Source organism: Carassius gibelio, chromosome A6 (assembly GCF_023724105.1).
Source record: "Carassius gibelio isolate Cgi1373 ecotype wild population from Czech Republic chromosome A6, carGib1.2-hapl.c, whole genome shotgun sequence".
Classification (NCBI taxonomy): domain Eukaryota; kingdom Metazoa; phylum Chordata; class Actinopteri; order Cypriniformes; family Cyprinidae; genus Carassius; species Carassius gibelio.
Window position 1 is genome coordinate 13,221,923 of NC_068376.1, and position 22,449 is coordinate 13,244,371.

Here is a 22,449-nt window from a genome sequence, read left to right on the forward strand (position 1 = left end):
TCACTAATGCTGAAATAGTGTTTCTGTTGAAATGAAGTGGAAACAAGCCCAAATATGCTAAAAACCATCTCTCTCAGTTAGAGAACGTTGCTTCATTCCATGTTAAATACAAATCTTGCCAAAATGAAAGATTCCTCTGTCTTGTGATTAGAAAGGCTTTTTGCAATACAGAAAGACAGTTTTCAATGTGTTAGAATTCCTATGCACATAAACTTGTGTTAGAGCCTCAATGCTCAGGTGTGTCAGTTCACAGCATTCTGAGATCACTAATGCTGAAATAGTGTTTCTGTGGAAATGAAGTGGAAACAAGCCCAAATATGCTAAAAACCATCTCTCTCAGTTAGAGAATGTTGCTTCATTCCATGTTAAATACAAATCTTGCCAAAATGATAGATGACTCTATCTTGTGATTATAAATGCTTTTTGCAAGACAGAAAGACAGTTTTCAATGTGTTAGAATTCCTATGCACATAAACTTGTGTTAGAGCCTCAATGCTCAGGTTTGTCAGTTCACAGCATTCTGAGATCACTAATGCTGAAATAGTGTTTCTGTTGAAATGAAGTGGAAACAAGCCCAAATATGCTAAAAACCATCTCTCTCAGTTAGAGAATGTTGCTTCATTCCATGTTAAATACAAATCTTGCCAAAATGATAGATGACTCTATCTTGTGATTAGAAAGGCTTTTTGCAATACAGAAAGACAGTTTTCAATGTTTTAGAATTCCTATGCACATAAACTTGTGTTAGAGCCTCAATGCTCAGGTGTGTCAGTTCACAGCATTCTGAGATCACTAATGCTGAAATAGTTTTTCTGTGGAAATGAAGTGGAAACAAGCCCAAATAAGCTAAAAACCATCTCTCTCAGTTAGAGAATGTTGCTTCATTCCATGTTAAATACAAATCTTGCCAAAATGAAAGATTCCTCTACCTTGTGAAGTGAAATGCTTTTTGCAAGACAGAAAGACAGTTTTCAAAGTGTTAGAATTCCTATGCACATAAACTTGTGTTAGAGCCTCAATGCTCAGGTTTGTCAGTTCACAGCATTCTGAGATCACTAATGCTGAAATAGTGTTTCTGTTGAAATGAAGTGGAAACAAGCCCAAATATGCTAAAAACCATCTCTCTCAGTTAGAGAATGTTGCTTCATTCCATGTTAAATACAAATCTTGCCAAAATGATAGATGACTCTATCTTGTGATTAGAAAGGCTTTTTGCAATACAGAAAGACAGTTTTCAATGTTTTAGAATTCCTATGCACATAAACTTGTGTTAGAGCCTCAATGCTCAGGTGTGTCAGTTCACAGCATTCTGAGATCACTAATGCTGAAATAGTTTTTCTGTGGAAATGAAGTGGAAACAAGCCCAAATATGCTAAAAACCATCTCTCTCAGTTAGAGAATGTTGCTTCATTCCATGTTAAATACAAATCTTGCCAAAATGAAAGATTCCTCTACCTTGTGAAGTGAAATGCTTTTTGCAAGACAGAAAGACAGTTTTCAAAGTGTTAGAATTCCTATGCACATAAACTTGTGTTAGAGCCTCAATGCTCAGGTTTGTCAGTTCACAGCATTCTGAGATCACTAATGCTGAAATAGTGTTTCTGTTGAAATGAAGTGGAAACAAGCCCAAATATGCTAAAAACCATCTCTTTCAGTTAGAGAATGTTGCTTCATTGCATGTTAAATACAAATCTTGCCAAAATGAAAGATTCCTCTGTCTTGTGAATTGAAATGCTTTTTGCAAGACAGAAAGACAGTTTTCAAAGTGTTAGAATTCCTATGCACATAAACTTGTGTTAGAGCCTCAATGCTCAGGTTTGTCAGTTCACAGCATTCTGAGATCACTAATGCTGAAATAGTGTTTCTGTTGAAATGAAGTGGAAACAAGCCCAAATATGCTAAAAACCATCTCTCTCAGTTAGAGAATGTTGCTTCATTCCATGTTAAATACAAATCTTGCCAAAATGAAATATTCCTCTACCTTGTGAAGTGAAATGCTTTTTGCAAGACAGAAAGACAGTTTTCAAAGTGTTAGAATTCCTATGCACATAAACTCGTGTTAGAGCCTCAATGCTCAGGTTTGTCAGTTCACAGCATTCTGAGATCACTAATGCTGAAACAGTGTTTCTGTTGAAATGAAGTGGAAACAAGCCCAAATATGCTAAAAACCATCTCTCTCAGTTAGAGAACGTTGCTTCATTCCATGTTAAATACAAATCTTGCCAAAATGAAAGATTCCTCTGTCTTGTGATTAGAAAAGCGTTTTGCAATACAGAAAGACAGTTTTCAATGTGTTAGAATTCCTATGCACATAAACTTGTGTTAGAGCCTCAATGCTCAGGTGTGTCAGTTCACAGCATTCTGAGATCAATAATGCTGAAATAGTGTTTCTGTGGAAATGAAGTGGAAACAAGCCCAAATATGCTAAAAACCATCTCTCTCAGTTAGAGAATGTTGCTTCATTCCATGTTAAATACAAATCTTGCCAAAATGAAAGATTCCTCTGTCTTGTGAATTGAAATGCTTTTTGCAAGACAGAAAGACAGTTTTCAAAGTGTTAGAATTCCTATGCACATAAACTTGTGTTAGAGCCTCAATGCTCAGGTTTGTCAGTTCACAGCATTCTGAGATCACTAATGCTGAAATAGTGTTTCTGTTGAAATGAAGTGGAAACAAGCCCAAATATGCTAAAAACCATCTCTCTCAGTTAGAGAATGTTGCTTCATTCCATGTTAAATACAAATCTTGCCAAAATGATAGATGCCTCTGTCTTGTGATTAGAAATACTTTTTGCAAGACAGAAAGACAGTTTTCAATGTGTTAGAATTCCTATGCACATAAACTTGTGTTAGAGCCTCAATGCTCAGGTTTGTCAGTTCACAGCATTCTGAGATCACTAATGCTGAAATAGTGTTTCTGTTGAAATGAAGTGGAAACAAGTCCAAATATGCTAAAAACCATCTCTCTCAGTTAGAGAATGTTGCTTCATTCCATGTTAAATACAAATCTTGCCAAAATGATAGATGACTCTGTCTTGTGATTAGAAATGCTTTTTGCAAGACAGAAAGACAGTTTTCAATGTGTTAGTATTCCTATGCACATAAACTTGTTTTAGAGCCTCAATGCTCAGGTTTGTCAGTTCACAGCATTCTGAGATCACTAATGCTGAAATAGTGTTTCTGTTGAAATGAAGTGGAAACAAGGCCAAATATGCTAAAAACCATCTCTCTCAGTTAGAGAATGTTGCTTCATTCCATGTTAAATCCAAATCTTGCCAAAATGATAGATGACTCTGTCTTGTGAATAGAAATGTTTTTTGCAAGACAGAAAGACAGTTTTCAATGTCTTAGAATTCCTATGCGCATAAACTTGTGTTAGAGCCTCAATGCTCAGGTTTGTCAGTTCACAGCATTCTGAGATCACTAATGCTGAAATAGTGTTTCTGTTTAAATGTATTGGAAACGAGCCCAAATATGCTAAAAACCATCTCTCTCAGTTAGAGAACGTTGCTTCATTCCATGTTAAATACAAATCTTGCCAAAATGAAAGATTCCTCTGTCTTGTGATTAGAAAGGCTTTTTGCAAGACAGAAAGACAGTTTTCAATGTGTTAGAATTCCTATGCACATAAACTTGTGTTAGAGCCTCAATGCTCAGGTTTGTCAGTTCACAGCATTCTGAGATCACTAATGCTGAAATAGTGTTTCTGTTGAAATGAATTGGAAACAAGCCCAAATATGCTAAAAACCATCTCTCTCAGTTAGAGAACGTTGCTTCATTCCATGTTAAATACAAATCTTGCCAAAATGAAAGATTCCTCTGTCTTGTGATTAGAAAGGCTTTTTGCAATACAGAAAGACAGTTTTCAATGTGTTAGAATTCCTATGCACATAAACTTGTGTTAGAGCCTCAATGCTCAGGTTTGTCAGTTCACAGCATTCTGAGATCACTAATGCTGAAATAGTGTTTCTGTTGAAATGAAGTGGAAACAAGCCCAAATATGCTAAAAACCATCTCTCTCAGTTAGAGAATGTTGCTTCATTCCATGTTAAATACAAATCTTGCCAAAATGATAGATGACTCTGTCTTGTGATTAGAAATGCTTTTTGCAAGACAGAAAGACAGTTTTCAATGTGTTAGAATTCCTATGCACATAAACTTGTGTTAGAGCCTCAATGCTCAGGTTTGTCAGTTCACAGCATTCTGAGATCACTAATGCTGAAATAGTGTTTCTGTTGAAATGAAGTGGAAACAAGCCCAAATATGCTAAAAACCATCTCTCTCAGTTAGAGAATGTTGCTTCATTCCATGTTAAATACAAATCTTGCCAAAATGATAGATGACTCTGTCTTGTGAATAGAAATGCTTTTTGCAATACAGAAAGACAGTTTTCAATGTCTTAGAATTCCTATGCACATAAACTTGTGTTAGAGCCTCAATGCTAAGGTTTGTCAGTTCACAGCATTCTGAGATCACTAATGCTGAAATAGTGTTTCTGTTGAAATGAAGTGGAAACAAGCCCAAATATGCTAAAAACCATCTCTTTCAGTTAGAGAATGTTGCTTCATTCCATGTTAAATACAAATCTTCCCAAAATGAAAGATTCCTCTGTCTAGTGAATTGAAATGCTTTTTGCAAGACAGAAAGACAGTTTTCAATGTGTTAGAATTCCTATGCACATAAACTTGTGTTAGAGCCTCAATGCTCAGGTTTGTCAGTTCACAGCATTCTGAGATCACTAATGCTGAAATAGTGTTTCTGTTGAAATGAAGTGGAAACAAGCCCAAATATGCTAAAAACCATCTCTCTCAGTTAGAGAACGTTGCTTCATTCCATGTTAAATACAAATCTTGCCAAAATGAAAGATTCCTCTGTCTTGTGATTAGAAAGGCTTTTTGCAATACAGAAAGACAGTTTTCAATGTGTTAGAATTCCTATGCACATAAACTTGTGTTAGAGCCTCAATGCTCAGGTGTGTCAGTTCACAGCATTCTGAGATCACTAATGCTGAAATAGTGTTTCTGTGGAAATGAAGTGGAAACAAGCCCAAATATGCTAAAAACCATCTCTCTCAGTTAGAGAATGTTGCTTCATTCCATGTTAAATACAAATCTTGCCAAAATGAAAGATTCCTCTACCTTGTGAAGTGAAATGCTTTTTGCAAGACAGAAAGACAGTTTTCAAAGTGTTAGAATTCCTATGCACATAAACTTGTGTTAGAGCCTCAATGCTCAGGTTTGTCAGTTCACAGCATTCTGAGATCACTAATGCTGAAATAGTGTTTCTGTTGAAATGAAGTGGAAACAAGCCCAAATATGCTAAAAACCATCTCTTTCAGTTAGAGAATGTTGCTTCATTCCATGTTAAATACAAATCTTGCCAAAATGAAAGATTCCTCTGTCTTGTGAATTGAAATGCTTTTTGCAAGACAGAAAGACAGTTTTCAATGTGTTAGAATTCCTATGCACATAAACTTGTGTTAGAGCCTCAATGCTCAGGTTTGTCAGTTCACAGCATTCTGAGATCACTAATGCTGAAACAGTGTTTCTGTTGAAATGAAGTGGAAACAAGCCCAAATATGCTATAAACCATCTCTCTCAGTTAGAGAACGTTGCTTCATTCCATGTTAAATACAAATCTTGCCAAAATGAAAGATTCCTCTGTCTTGTGATTAGAAAAGCGTTTTGCAATACAGAAAGACAGTTTTCAATGTGTTAGAATTCCTATGCACATAAACTTGTGTTAGAGCCTCAATGCTCAGGTGTGTCAGTTCACAGCATTCTGAGATCAATAATGCTGAAATAGTGTTTCTGTGGAAATGAAGTGGAAACAAGCCCAAATATGCTAAAAACCATCTCTCTCAGTTAGAGAATGTTGCTTCATTCCATGTTAAATACAAATCTTGCCAAAATGAAAGATTCCTCTGTCTTGTGAATTGAAATGCTTTTTGCAAGACAGAAAGACAGTTTTCAAAGTGTTAGAATTCCTATGCACATAAACTTGTGTTAGAGCCTCAATGCTCAGGTTTGTCAGTTCACAGCATTCTGAGATCACTAATGCTGAAATAGTGTTTCTGTTGAAATGAAGTGGAAACAAGCCCAAATATGCTAAAAACCATCTCTCTCAGTTAGAGAATGTTGCTTCATTCCATGTTAAATACAAATCTTGCCAAAATGATAGATGCCTCTGTCTTGTGATTAGAAATACTTTTTGCAAGACAGAAAGACAGTTTTCAATGTGTTAGAATTCCTATGCACATAAACTTGTGTTAGAGCCTCAATGCTCAGGTTTGTCAGTTCACAGCATTCTGAGATCACTAATGCTGAAATAGTGTTTCTGTTGAAATGAAGTGGAAACAAGTCCAAATATGCTAAAAACCATCTCTCTCAGTTAGAGAATGTTGCTTCATTCCATGTTAAATACAAATCTTGCCAAAATTATAGATGACTCTGTCTTGTGATTAGAAATGCTGTTTGCAAGACAGAAAGACAGTTTTCAATGTGTTAGTATTCCTATGCACATAAACTTGTTTTAGAGCCTCAATGCTCAGGTTTGTCAGTTCACAGCATTCTGAGATCACTAATGCTGAAATAGTGTTTCTGTTGAAATGAAGTGGAAACAAGGCCAAATATGCTAAAAACCATCTCTCTCAGTTAGAGAATGTTGCTTCATTCCATGTTAAATCCAAATCTTGCCAAAATGATAGATGACTCTGTCTTGTGAATAGAAATGCTTTTTGCAAGACAGAAAGACAGTTTTCAATGTCTTAGAATTCCTATGCACATAAACTTGTGTTAGAGCCTCAATGCTCAGGTTTGTCAGTTCACAGCATTCTGAGATCACTAATGCTGAAATAGTGTTTCTGTTTAAATGAATTGGAAACAAGCCCAAATATGCTAAAAACCATCTCTCTCAGTTAGAGAACGTTGCTTCATTCCATGTTAAATACAAATCTTGCCAAAATGAAAGATTCCTCTGTCTTGTGATTAGAAAGGCTTTTTGCAATACAGAAAGACAGTTTTCAATGTGGTAGAATTCCTATGCACATAAACTTGTGTTAGAGCCTCAATGCTCAGGTTTGTCAGTTCACAGCATTCTGAGATCACTAATGCTGAAATAGTGTTTCTGTTGAAATGAAGTGAAAACAAGCCCAAATATGCTAAAAACCATCTCTCTCAGTTAGAGAATGTTGCTTCATTCCATGTTAAATACAAATCTTGCCAAAATGATAGATGACTCTGTCTTGTGATTAGAAATGCTTTTTGCAAGACAGAAAGACAGTTTTCAATGTGTTAGAATTCCTATGCACATAAACTTGTGTTAGAGCCTCAATGCTCAGGTTTGTCAGTTCACAGCATTCTGAGATCACTAATGCTGAAATAGTGTTTCTGTTGAAATGAAGTGGAAACAAGCCCAAATATGCTAAAAACCATCTCTCTCAGTTAGAGAATGTTGCTTCATTCCATGTTAAATACAAATCTTGCCAAAATGATAGATGACTCTGTCTTGTGATTAGAAAGGCTTTTTGCAATACAGAAAGACAGTTTTCAATGTGGTAGAATTCCTATGCACATAAACTTGTGTTAGAGCCTCAATGCTCAGGTTTGTCAGTTCACAGCATTCTGAGATCACTAATGCTGAAATAGTGTTTCTGTTGAAATGAAGTGAAAACAAGCCCAAATATGCTAAAAACCATCTCTCTCAGTTAGAGAATGTTGCTTCATTCCATGTTAAATACAAATCTTGCCAAAATGATAGATGACTCTGTCTTGTGATTAGAAATGCTTTTTGCAAGACAGAAAGACAGTTTTCAATGTGTTAGAATTCCTATGCACATAAACTTGTGTTAGAGCCTCAATGCTCAGGTTTGTCAGTTCACAGCATTCTGAGATCACTAATGCTGAAATAGTGTTTCTGTTGAAATGAAGTGGAAACAAGCCCAAATATGCTAAAAACCATCTCTCTCAGTTAGAGAATGTTGCTTCATTCCATGTTAAATACAAATCTTGCCAAAATGATAGATGACTCTGTCTTGTGAATAGAAATGCTTTTTGCAATACAGAAAGACAGTTTTCAATGTCTTAGAATTCCTATGCACATAAACTTGTGTTAGAGCCTCAATGCTAAGGTTTGTCAGTTCACAGCATTCTGAGATCACTAATGCTGAAATAGTGTTTCTTTTGAAATGAAGTGGAAACAAGCCCAAATATGCTAAAAACCATCTCTTTCAGTTAGAGAATGTTGCTTCATTCCATGTTAAATACAAATCTTGCCAAAATGAAAGATTCCTCTGTCTAGTGAATTGAAATGCTTTTTGCAAGACAGAAAGACAGTTTTCAATGTGTTAGAATTCCTATGCACATAAACTTGTGTTAGAGCCTCAATGCTCAGGTTTGTCAGTTCACAGCATTCTGAGATCACTAATGCTGAAATAGTGTTTCTGTTGAAATGAAGTGGAAACAAGCCCAAATATGCTAAAAACCATCTCTCTCAGTTAGAGAACGTTGCTTCATTCCATGTTAAATACAAATCTTGCCAAAATGAAAGATTCCTCTGTCTTGTGATTAGAAAGGCTTTTTGCAATACAGAAAGACAGTTTTCAATGTGTTAGAATTCCTATGCACATAAACTTGTGTTAGAGCCTCAATTCTCAGGTGTGTCAGTTCACAGCATTCTGAGATCACTAATGCTGAAATAGTGTTTCTGTGGAAATGAAGTGGAAACAAGCCCAAATATGCTAAAAACCATCTCTCTCAGTTAGAGAATGTTGCTTCATTCCATGTTAAATACAAATCTTGCCAAAATGAAAGATTCCTCTACCTTGTGAAGTGAAATGCTTTTTGCAAGACAGAAAGACAGTTTTCAAAGTGTTAGAATTCCTATGCACATAAACTTGTGTTAGAGCCTCAATGCTCAGGTTTGTCAGTTCACAGCATTCTGAGATCACTAATGCTGAAATAGTGTTTCTGTTGAAATGAAGTGGAAACAAGCCCAAATATGCTAAAAACCATCTCTCTCAGTTAGAGAATGTTGCTTCATTCCATGTTAAATACAAATCTTGCCAAAATGATAGATGACTCTGTCTTGTGATTAGAAATGCTTTTTGCAAGACAGAAAGACAGTTTTCAATGTGTTAGAATTCCTATGCACATAAACTTGTGTTAGAGCCTCAATGCTCAGGTTTGTCAGTTCACAGCATTCTGAGATCACTAATGCTGAAATAGTGTTTCTGTTGAAATGAAGTGGAAACAAGCCCAAATATGCTAAAAACCATCTCTCTCAGTTAGAGAATGTTGCTTCATTCCATGTTAAATACAAATCTTGCCAAAATGATAGATGACTCTGTCTTGTGAATAGAAATGCTTTTTGCAATACAGAAAGACAGTTTTCAATGTCTTAGAATTCCTATGCACATAAACTTGTGTTAGAGCCTCAATGCTCAGGTTTGTCAGTTCACAGCATTCTGAGATCACTAATGCTGAAATAGTGTTTCTGTTGAAATGAAGTGGAAACAAGCCCAAATATGCTAAAAACCATCTCTCTCAGTTAGAGAATGTTGCTTCATTCCATGTTAAATACAAATCTTGCCAAAATGATAGATGACTCTGTCTTGTGATTAGAAATGCTTTTTGCAAGACAGAAAGACAGTTTTCAATGTCTTAGAATTCCTATGCACATAAACTTGTGTTAGAGCCTCAATGCTAAGGTTTGTCAGTTCACAGCATTCTGAGATCACTAATGCTGAAATAGTGTTTCTGTTGAAATGAAGTGGAAACAAGCCCAAATATGCTAAAAACCATCTCTTTCAGTTAGAGAATGTTGCTTCATTCCATGTTAAATACAAATCTTGCCAAAATGAAAGATTCCTCTGTCTAGTGAATTGAAATGCTTTTTGCAAGACAGAAAGACAGTTTTCAATGTGTTAGAATTCCTATGCACATAAACTTGTGTTAGAGCCTCAATGCTCAGGTTTGTCAGTTCACAGCATTCTGAGATCACTAATGCTGAAATAGTGTTTCTGTTGAAATGAAGTGGAAACAAGCCCAAATATGCTAAAAACCATCTCTCTCAGTTAGAGAACGTTGCTTCATTCCATGTTAAATACAAATCTTGCCAAAATGAAAGATTCCTCTGTCTTGTGATTAGAAAGGCTTTTTGCAATACAGAAAGACAGTTTTCAATGTGTTAGAATTCCTATGCACATAAACTTGTGTTAGAGCCTCAATGCTCAGGTGTGTCAGTTCACAGCATTCTGAGATCACTAATGCTGAAATAGTGTTTCTGTGGAAATGAAGTGGAAACAAGCCCAAATATGCTAAAAACCATCTCTCTCAGTTAGAGAATGTTGCTTCATTCCATGTTAAATACAAATCTTGCCAAAATGATAGATTCCTCTACCTTGTGAAGTGAAATGCTTTTTGCAAGACAGAAAGACAGTTTTCAAAGTGTTAGAATTCCTATGCACATAAACTTGTGTTAGAGCCTCAATGCTCAGGTTTGTCAGTTCACAGCATTCTGAGATCACTAATGCTGAAATAGTGTTTCTGTTGAAATGAAGTGGAAACAAGCCCAAATATGCTAAAAACCATCTCTTTCAGTTAGAGAATGTTGCTTCATTCCATGTTAAATACAAATCTTGCCAAAATGAAAGATTCCTCTGTCTTGTGATTAGAAAAGCGTTTTGCAATACAGAAAGACAGTTTTCAATGTGTTAGAATTCCTATGCACATAAACTTGTGTTAGAGCCTCAATGCTCAGGTGTGTCAGTTCACAGCATTCTGAGATCAATAATGCTGAAATAGTGTTTCTGTGGAAATGAAGTGGAAACAAGCCCAAATATGCTAAAAACCATCTCTCTCAGTTAGAGAATGTTGCTTCATTCCATGTTAAATACAAATCTTGCCAAAATGAAAGATTCCTCTGTCTTGTGAATTGAAATGCTTTTTGCAAGACAGAAAGACAGTTTTCAAAGTGTTAGAATTCCTATGCACATAAACTTGTGTTAGAGCCTCAATGCTCAGGTTTGTCAGTTCACAGCATTCTGAGATCACTAATGCTGAAATAGTGTTTCTGTTGAAATGAAGTGGAAACAAGCCCAAATATGCTAAAAACCATCTCTCTCAGTTAGAGAATGTTGCTTCATTCCATGTTAAATACAAATCTTGCCAAAATTATAGATGACTCTGTCTTGTGATTAGAAATGCTTTTTGCAAGACAGAAAGACAGTTTTCAATGTGTTAGTATTCCTATGCACATAAACTTGTTTTAGAGCCTCAATGCTCAGGTTTGTCAGTTCACAGCATTCTGAGATCACTAATGCTGAAATAGTGTTTCTGTTGAAATGAAGTGGAAACAAGGCCAAATATGCTAAAAACCATCTCTCTCAGTTAGAGAATGTTGCTTCATTCCATGTTAAATCCAAATCTTGCCAAAATGATAGATGACTCTGTCTTGTGAATAGAAATGCTTTTTGCAAGACAGAAAGACAGTTTTCAATGTCTTAGAATTCCTATGCGCATAAACTTGTGTTAGAGCCTCAATGCTCAGGTTTGTCAGTTCACAGCATTCTGAGATCACTAATGCTGAAATAGTGTTTCTGTTTAAATGAATTGGAAACAAGCCCAAATATGCTAAAAACCATCTCTCTCAGTTAGAGAACGTTGCTTCATTCCATGTTAAATACAAATCTTGCCAAAATGAAAGATTCCTCTGTCTTGTGATTAGAAAGGCTTTTTGCAATACAGAAAGACAGTTTTCAATGTGGTAGAATTCCTATGCACATAAACTTGTGTTAGAGCCTCAATGCTCAGGTTTGTCAGTTCACAGCATTCTGAGATCACTAATGCTGAAATAGTGTTTCTGTTGAAATGAAGTGGAAACAAGCCCAAATATGCTAAAAACCATCTCTCTCAGTTAGAGAATGTTGCTTCTTACTTGATCTTAGTCTTACTTGATCTTAGTGCTGCGTTCGACACCATAGATCATGACATACTCATAGATCGATTACAAAACTATACAGGTATTCAAGGGCAGGCTCTAAGATGGTTTAGATCCTACCTGTCCGATCGCTACCATTTTGTTTACTTAAATGGGGAGTCATCTCATTTATCATCAGTAAAATATGGAGTGCCACAAGGATCCGTCCTAGGTCCCCTTCTATTTTCAATATACATGTTGCCCCTTGGTAACATTATTAGAAAATACGGAATTAGCTTCCAGTGTTATGCTGATGATACTCAGCTATATATATCAACGAGACCAGATGAAACTTCCCAATTATCTAAGCTAACAGAGTGTGTTAAAAATGTAAAAGATTGGATGACAAAGAATTTTCTCCAATTAAATTCGGATAAGACGGAGATATTAATTATTGGACCAAAAAACACTACACAGAATCTTGTAGATTACAATCTGCAACTAGACGGATGTACTGTTACTTCCTCTACAGTCAGAAATCTGGGTGTTATATTAGACAGCAATTTGTCTTTTGAAAATCATATTTCCAATGTTACAAAAATTGCATTTTTCCATCTTAGAAACATTGCCAAGCTACGAAACATGTTATCTGTTTCTGATGCAGAAAAGCTAGTTCATGCATTCATGACCTCTAGACTGGACTATTGTAATGCACTCCTAGGTGGTTGTCCTGCTTCTTCAATAAACAAGCTACAGGTCGTCCAAAATGCAGCAGCTAGAGTCCTTACGAGGTCAAGAAAATATGATCATATTACCCCAATTTTACAGTCTCTGCACTGGCTACCTATTAAGTTCCGCATCAGTTACAAATTATCATTACTTACCTATAAGGCCCTAAATGGTTTAGCTCCAGCGTACCTAACTAGCCTTCTACCACTTTACAACCCATCACGCACCCTAAGGTCACAAAACGCTGGACTTTTGGTAGTTCCTAGGATAGCAAAGTCCACTAAAGGAGGTAGAGCCTTCTCACATTTGGCTCCCAAACTCTGGAATAGCCTTCCTGATAATGTTCGGGGTTCAGACACACTCTCTTTGTTTAAATCTAGATTAAAAACACATCTCTTTCGCCAAGCATTCGAATAATGTATCTTTTTAATTGTGAGTGTAGTTGCATCTGATCAAAGGTGCATTTTTATTCATTACCTTGGGTTAAACTAATTTTACTTTGTTGGATCAGCAGCTATGCTAATGATGTCTGTATTTTGTTTCTATGTTTTGCCACGGGATTCACATCCCGTGGTAACTAGGATTTACACAAGCTCCAGTCTGGATCCAGAACACCTGAGAAGAGATGATGCTGACCCTCAGAGGACCTCAGATGATGCTAACCTTGAATCAACAAACAGAACTAACAATTATTGCTAAATGTGTGACTGAATCATATAATAACTTAATAATATTGATAGTTCATCGTCTAGCTGACTACGTCTTGTATTATTATAATTTTTTTAGTTTTTCTAAAATCCTGTCAAATGTGCACAAACTACTAGCTACTACTAAATATTGTAGAAACATAATTTTCTGTAAAGTTGCTTTGTAACGATTTGTTTTGTAAAAAGCGCTATACAAATAAACTTGAATTCCATGTTAAATACAAATCTTGCCAAAATGATAGATGACTCTGTCTTGTGATTAGAAATGCTTTTTGCAAGACAGAAAGACAGTTTTCAATGTGTTAGAATTCCTATGCACATAAACTTGTGTTAGAGCCTCAATGCTCAGGTTTGTCAGTTCACAGCATTCTGAGATCACTAATGCTGAAATAGTGTTTCTGTTGAAATGAAGTGGAAACAAGCCCAAATATGCTAAAAACCATCTCTCTCAGTTAGAGAATGTTGCTTCATTCCATGTTAAATACAAATCTTACCAAAATGATAGATGACTCTGTCTTGTGAATAGAAATGCTTTTTGCAATACAGAAAGACAGTTTTCAATGTCTTAGAATTCCTATGCACATAAACTTGTGTTAGAGCCTCAATGCTAAGGTTTGTCAGTTCACAGCATTCTGAGATCACTAATGCTGGAATAGTGTTTCTGTTGAAATGAAGTGGAAACAAGCCCAAATATGCTAAAAACCATCTCTTTCAGTTAGAGAATGTTGCTTCATTCCATGTTAAATACAAATCTTGCCAAAATGAAAGATTCCTCTGTCTAGTGAATTGAAATGCTTTTTGCAAGACAGAAAGACAGTTTTCAATGTGTTAGAATTCCTATGCACATAAACTTGTGTTAGAGCCTCAATGCTCAGGTTTGTCAGCTCACAGCATTCTGAGATCACTAATGCTGAAATAGTGTTTCTGTTGAAATGAAGTGGAAACAAGCCCAAATATGCTAAAAACCATCTCTCTCAGTTAGAGAACGTTGCTTCATTCCATGTTAAATACAAATCTTGCCAAAATGAAAGATTCCTCTGTCTTGTGATTAGAAAGGCTTTTTGCAATACAGAAAGACAGTTTTCAATGTGTTAGAATTCCTATGCACATAAACTTGTGTTAGAGCCTCAATGCTCAGGTGTGTCAGTTCACAGCATTCTGAGATCACTAATGCTGAAATAGTGTTTCTGTGGAAATGAAGTGGAAACAAGCCCAAATATGCTAAAAACCATCTCTCTCAGTTAGAGAATGTTGCTTCATTCCATGTTAAATACAAATCTTGCCAAAATGAAAGATTCCTCTACCTTGTGAAGTGAAATGCTTTTTGCAAGACAGAAAGACAGTTTTCAAAGTGTTAGAATTCCTATGCACATAAACTTGTGTTAGAGCCTCAATGCTCAGGTTTGTCAGTTCACAGCATTCTGAGATCACTAATGCTGAAATAGTGTTTCTGTTGAAATGAAGTGGAAACAAGCCCAAATATGCTAAAAACCATCTCTCTCAGTTAGAGAATGTTGCTTCATTCCATGTTAAATACAAATCTTGCCAAAATGATAGATGACTGTATCTTGTGATTATAAATGCTTTTTGCAAGACAGAAAGACAGTTTTCAATGTGTTAGAATTCCTATGCACATAAACTTGTGTTAGAGCCTCAATGCTCAGGTTTGTCAGTTCACAGCATTCTGAGATCACTAATGCTGAAATAGTGTTTCTGTTGAAATGAAGTGGAAACAAGCCCAAATATGCTAAAAACCATCTCTCTCAGTTAGAGAATGTTGCTTCATTCCATGTTAAATACAAATCTTGCCAAAATGAAAGATTCCTCTGTCTTGTGATTAGAAAGGCTTTTTGCAATACAGAAAGACAGTTTTCAATGTTCTAGAATTCCTATGCACATAAACTTGTGTTAGAGCCTCAATGCTCAGGTGTGTCAGTTCACAGCATTCTGAGATCACTAATGCTGAAATAGTGTTTCTGTGGAAATGAAGTGGAAACAAGCCCAAATATGCTAAAAACCATCTCTCTCAGTTAGAGAATGTTGCTTCATTCCATGTTAAATACAAATCTTGCCAAAATGAAAGATTCCTCTACCTTGTGAAGTGAAATGCTTTTTGCAAGACAGAAAGACAGTTTTCAAAGTGTTAGAATTCCTATGCACATAAACTTGTGTTAGAGCCTCAATGCTCAGGTTTGTCAGTTCACAGCATTCTGAGATCACTAATGCTGAAATAGTGTTTCTGTTGAAATGAAGTGGAAACAAGCCCAAATATGCTAAAAACCATCTCTTTCAGTTAGAGAACGTTGCTTCATTCCATGTTAAATACAAATCTTGCCAAAATGAAAGATTCCTCTACCTTGTGAAGTGAAATGCTTTTTGCAAGACAGAAAGACAGTTTTCAAAGTGTTAGAATTCCTATGCACATAAACTTGTGTTAGAGCCTCAATGCTCAGGTGTGTCAGTTCACAGCATTCTGAGATCACTAATGCTGAAATAGTGTTTCTGTGGAAATGAAGTGGAAACAAGCCCAAATATGCTAAAAACCATCTCTCTCAGTTAGAGAATGTTGCTTCATTCCATGTTAAATACAAATCTTGCCAAAATGAAAGATTCCTCTACCTTGTGAAGTGAAATGCTTTTTGCAAGACAGAAAGACAGTTTTCAAAGTGTTAGAATTCCTATGCACATAAACTTGTGTTAGAGCCTCAATGCTCAGGTTTGTCAGTTCACAGCATTCTGAGATCACTAATGCTGAAATAGTGTTTCTGTTGAAATGAAGTGGAAACAAGCCCAAATATGCTAAAAACCATCTCTCTCAGTTAGAGAATGTTGCTTCATTCCATGTTAAATACAAATCTTGCCAAAATGATAGATGACTGTATCTTGTGATTATAAATGCTTTTTGCAAGACAGAAAGACAGTTTTCAATGTGTTAGAATTCCTATGCACATAAACTTGTGTTAGAGCCTCAATGCTCAGGTTTGTCAGTTCACAGCATTCTGAGATCACTAATGCTGAAATAGTGTTTCTGTTGAAATGAAGTGGAAACAAGCCCAAATATGCTAAAAACCATCTCTCTCAGTTAGAGAATGTTGCTTCATTCCATGTTAAATACAAATCTTGCCAAAATGAAAGATTCCTCTGTCTTGTGATTAGAAAGGCTTTTTGCAATACAGAAAGACAGTTTTCAATGTTCTAGAATTCCTATGCACATAAACTTGTGTTAGAGCCTCAATGCTCAGGTGTGTCAGTTCACAGCATTCTGAGATCACTAATGCTGAAATAGTGTTTCTGTGGAAATGAAGTGGAAACAAGCCCAAATATGCTAAAAACCATCTCTCTCAGTTAGAGAATGTTGCTTCATTCCATGTTAAATACAAATCTTGCCAAAATGAAAGATTCCTCTACCTTGTGAAGTGAAATGCTTTTTGCAAGACAGAAAGACAGTTTTCAAAGTGTTAGAATTCCTATGCACATAAACTTGTGTTAGAGCCTCAATGCTCAGGTTTGTCAGTTCACAGCATTCTGAGATCACTAATGCTGAAATAGTGTTTCTGTTGAAATGAAGTGGAAACAAGCCCAAATATGCTAAAAACCATCTCTTTCAGTTAGAGAATGTTGCTTCATTCCATGTTAAATACAAATCTTGCCAAAATGAAAGATTCCTCTGTCTTGTGATTAGAAAGGTTTTTTGCAATACAGAAAGACAGTTTTCAATGTCTTAGAATTCCTATGCACATAAACTTGTGTTAGAGCCTCAATGCTCAGGTTTGTCAGTTCACAGCATTCTGAGATCACTAATGCTGAAATAGTGTTTCTGTTTAAATGAATTGGAAACAAGCCCAAATATGCTAAAAACCATCTCTCTCAGTTAGAGAACGTTGCTTCATTCCATGTTAAATACAAATCTTGCCAAAATGAAAGATTCCTCTGTCTTGTGATTAGAAAGGCTTTTTGCAAGACAGAAAGACAGTTTTCAAAGTGTTAGAATTCCTATGCACATAAACTTGTGTTAGAGCCTCAATGCTCAGGTTTGTCAGTTCACAGCATTCTGAGATCACTAATGCTGAAATAGTGTTTCTGTTGAAATGAAGTGGAAACAAGCCCAAATATGCTAAAAACCATCTCTCTCAGTTAGAGAATGTTGCTTCATTCCATGTTAAATACAAATCTTGCCAAAATGATAGATGCCTCTGTCTTGTGATTAGAAATACTTTTTGCAAGACAGAAAGACAGTTTTCAATGTGTTAGAATTCCTATGCACATAAACTTGTGTTAGAGCCTCAATGCTCAGGTTTGTCAGTTCACAGCATTCTGAGATCACTAATGCTGAAATAGTGTTTCTGTTGAAATGAAGTGGAAACAAGTCCAAATATGCTAAAAACCATCTCTCTCAGTTAGAGAATGTTGCTTCATTCCATGTTAAATACAAATCTTGCCAAAATTATAGATGACTCTGTCTTGTGATTAGAAATGCTTTTTGCAAGACAGAAAGACAGTTTTCAATGTGTTAGTATTCCTATGCACATAAACTTGTCTTAGAGCCTCAATGCTCAGGTTTGTCAGTTCACAGCATTCTGAGATCACTAATGCTGAAATAGTGTTTCTGTTGAAATGAAGTGGAAACAAGGCCAAATATGCTAAAAACCATCTCTCTCAGTTAGAGAATGTTGCTTCATTCCATGTTAAATCCAAATCTTGCCAAAATGATAGATGACTCTGTCTTGTGAATAGAAATGCTTTTTGCAAGACAGAAAGACAGTTTTCAATGTCTTAGAATTCCTATGCACATAAACTTGTGTTAGAGCCTCAATGCTCAGGTTTGTCAGTTCACAGCATTCTGAGATCACTAATGCTGAAATAGTGTTTCTGTTTAAATGAATTGGAAACAAGCCCAAATATGCTAAAAACCATCTCTCTCAGTTAGAGAACGTTGCTTCATTCCATGTTAAATACAAATCTTGCCAAAATGAAAGATTCCTCTGTCTTGTGATTAGAAAGGCTTTTTGCAATACAGAAAGACAGTTTTCAATGTGGTAGAATTCCTATGCACATAAACTTGTGTTAGAGCCTCAATGCTCAGGTTTGTCAGTTCACAGCATTCTGAGATCACTAATGCTGAAATAGTGTTTCTGTTGAAATGAAGTGGAAACAAGCCCAAATATGCTAAAAACCATCTCTCTCAGTTAGACAATGTTGCTTCATTCCATGTTAAATACAAATCTTGCCAAAATGATAGATGACTCTGTCTTGTGAATAGAAATGCTTTTTGCAATACAGAAAGACAGTTTTCAATGTCTTAGAATTCCTATGCACATAAACTTGTGTTAGAGCCTCAATGCTAAGGTTTGTCAGTTCACAGCATTCTGAGATCACTAATGCTGAAATAGTGTTTCTGTTGAAATGAAGTGGAAACAAGCCCAAATATGCTAAAAACCATCTCTTTCAGTTAGAGAATGTTGCTTCATTCCATGTTAAATACAAATCTTGCCAAAATGAAAGATTCCTCTGTCTTGTGATTAGAAAGGCTTTTTGCAAGACAGAAAGACAGTTTTCAAAGTGTTAGAATTCCTATGCACATAAACTTGTGTTAGAGCCTCAATGCTCAGGTTTGTCAGTTCACAGCATTCTGAGATCACTAATGCTGAAATAGTGTTTCTGTTGAAATGAAGTGGAAACAAGCCCAAATATGCTAAAAACCATCTCTCTCAGTTAGAGAATGTTGCTTCATTCCATGTTAAATACAAATCTTGCCAAAATGATAGATGCCTCTGTCTTGTGATTAGAAATACTTTTTGCAAGACAGAAAGACAGTTTTCAATGTGTTAGAATTCCTATGCACATAAACTTGTGTTAGAGCCTCAATGCTCAGGTTTGTCAGTTCACAGCATTCTGAGATCACTAATGCTGAAATAGTGTTTCTGTTGAAATGAAGTGGAAACAAGTCCAAATATGCTAAAAACCATCTCTCTCAGTTAGAGAATGTTGCTTCATTCCATGTTAAATACAAATCTTGCCAAAATTATAGATGACTCTGTCTTGTGATTAGAAATGCTTTTTGCAAGACAGAAAGACAGTTTTCAATGTGTTAGTATTCCTATGCACATAAACTTGTTTTAGAGCCTCAATGCTCAGGTTTGTCAGTTCACAGCATTCTGAGATCACTAATGCTGAAATAGTGTTTCTGTTGAAATGAAGTGGAAACAAGGCCAAATATGCTAAAAACCATCTCTCTCAGTTAGAGAATGTTGCTTCATTCCATGTTAAATCCAAATCTTGCCAAAATGATAGATGACTCTGTCTTGTGAATAGAAATGCTTTTTGCAAGACAGAAAGACAGTTTTCAATGTCTTAGAATTCCTATGCACATAAACTTGTGTTAGAGCCTCAATGCTCAGGTTTGTCAGTTCACAGCATTCTGAGATCACTAATGCTGAAATAGTGTTTCTGTTTAAATGAATTGGAAACAAGCCCAAATATGCTAAAAACCATCTCTCTCAGTTAGAGAACGTTGCTTCATTCCATGTTAAATACAAATCTTGCCAAAATGAAAGATTCCTCTGTCTTGTGATTAGAAAGGCTTTTTGCAATACAGAAAGACAGTTTTCAATGTGGTAGAATTCCTATGCACATAAACTTGTGTTAGAGCCTCAATGCTCAGGTTTGTCAGTTCACAGCATTCTGAGATCACTAATGCTGAAATAGTGTTTCTGTTGAAATGAAGTGGAAACAAGCCCAAATATGCTAAAAACCATCTCTCTCAGTTAGACAATGTTGCTTCATTCCATGTTAAATACAAATCTTGCCAAAATGATAGATGACTCTGTCTTGTGAATAGAAATGCTTTTTGCAATACAGAAAGACAGTTTTCAATGTCTTAGAATTCCTATGCACATAAACTTGTGTTAGAGCCTCAATGCTAAGGTTTGTCAGTTCACAGCATTCTGAGATCACTAATGCTGAAATAGTGTTTCTGTTGAAATGAAGTGGAAACAAGCCCAAATATGCTAAAAACCATCTCTTTCAGTTAGAGAATGTTGCTTCATTCCATGTTAAATACAAATCTTGCCAAAATGAAAGATTCCTCTGTCTAGTGAATTGAAATGCTTTTTGCAAGACAGAAAGACAGTTTTCAATGTGTTAGAATTCCTATGCACATAAACTTGTGTTAGAGCCTAAATGCTCAGGTTTGTCAGTTCACAGCATTCTGAGATCACTAATGCTGAAATAGTGTTTCTGTTGAAATGAAGTGGAAACAAGCCCAAATATGCTAAAAACCATCTCTCTCAGTTAGAGAACGTTGCTTCATTCCATGTTAAATACAAATCTTGCCAAAATGAAAGATTCCTCTGTCTTGTGATTAGAAAGGCTTTTTGCAATACAGAAAGACAGTTTTCAATGTGTTAGAATTCCTATGCACATAAACTTGTGTTAGAGCCTCAATGCTCAGGTGTGTCAGTTCACAGCATTCTGAGATCACTAATGCTGAAATAGTGTTTCTGTGGAAATGAAGTGGAAACAAGCCCAAATATGCTAAAAACCATCTCTCTCAGTTAGAGAATGTTGCTTCATTCCATGTTAAATACAAATCTTGCCAAAATGAAAGATTCCTCTACCTTGTGAAGTGAAATGCTTTTTGCAAGACAGAAAGACAGTTTTCAAAGTGTTAGAATTCCTATGCACATAAACTTGTGTTAGAGCCTCAATGCTCAGGTTTGTCAGTTCACAGCATTCTGAGATCACTAATGCTGAAATAGTGTTTCTGTTGAAATGAAGTGGAAACAAGCCCAAATATGCTAAAAACCATCTCTCTCAGTTAGAGAATGTTGCTTCATTCCATGTTAAATACAAATCTTGCCAAAATGAAAGATTCCTCTACCTTGTGAAGTGAAATGCTTTTTGCAAGACAGAAAGACAGTTTTCAAAGTGTTAGAATTCCTATGCACATAAACTTGTGTTAGAGCCTCAATGCTCAGGTTTGTCAGTTCACAGCATTCTGAGATCTCTAATGCTGAAATAGTGTTTCTGTTGAAATGAAGTGGAAACAAGCCCAAATATGCTAAAAACCATCTCTCTCAGTTAGAGAATGTTGCTTCATTCCATGTTAAATACAAATCTTGCCAAAATGATAGATGACTCTGTCTTGTGATTAGAAATGCTTTTTGCAAGACAGAAAGACAGTTTTCAATGTGTTAGAATTCCTATGCACATAAACTTGTGTTAGAGCCTCAATGCTCAGGTTTGTCAGTTCACAGCATTCTGAGATCACTAATGCTGAAATAGTGTTTCTGTTGAAATGAAGTGGAAACAAGCCCAAATATGCTAAAAACCATCTCTCTCAGTTAGAGAATGTTGCTTCATTCCATGTTAAATACAAATCTTGCCAAAATGATAGATGACTCTGTCTTGTGAATAGAAATGCTTTTTGCAATACAGAAAGACAGTTTTCAATGTGTTAGAATTCCTATGCACATAAACTTGTGTTAGAGCCTAAATGCTCAGGTTTGTCAGTTCACAGCATTCTGAGATCACTAATGCTGAAATAGTGTTTCTGTTGAAATGAAGTGGAAACAAGCCCAAATATGCTAAAAACCATCTCTCTCAGTTAGAGAACGTTGCTTCATTCCATGTTAAATACAAATCTTGCCAAAATGAAAGATTCCTCTGTCTTGTGATTAGAAAGGCTTTTTGCAATACAGAAAGACAGTTTTCAATGTGTTAGAATTCCTATGCACATAAACTTGTGTTAGAGCCTCAATGCTCAGGTGTGTCAGTTCACAGCATTCTGAGATCACTAATGCTGAAATAGTGTTTCTGTGGAAATGAAGTGGAAACAAGCCCAAATATGCTAAAAACCATCTCTCTCAGTTAGAGAATGTTGCTTCATTCCATGTTAAATACAAATCTTGCCAAAATGAAAGATTCCTCTACCTTGTGAAGTGAAATGCTTTTTGCAAGACAGAAAGACAGTTTTCAAAGTGTTAGAATTCCTATGCACATAAACTTGTGTTAGAGCCTCAATGCTCAGGTTTGTCAGTTCACAGCATTCTGAGATCACTAATGCTGAAATAGTGTTTCTGTTGAAATGAAGTGGAAAC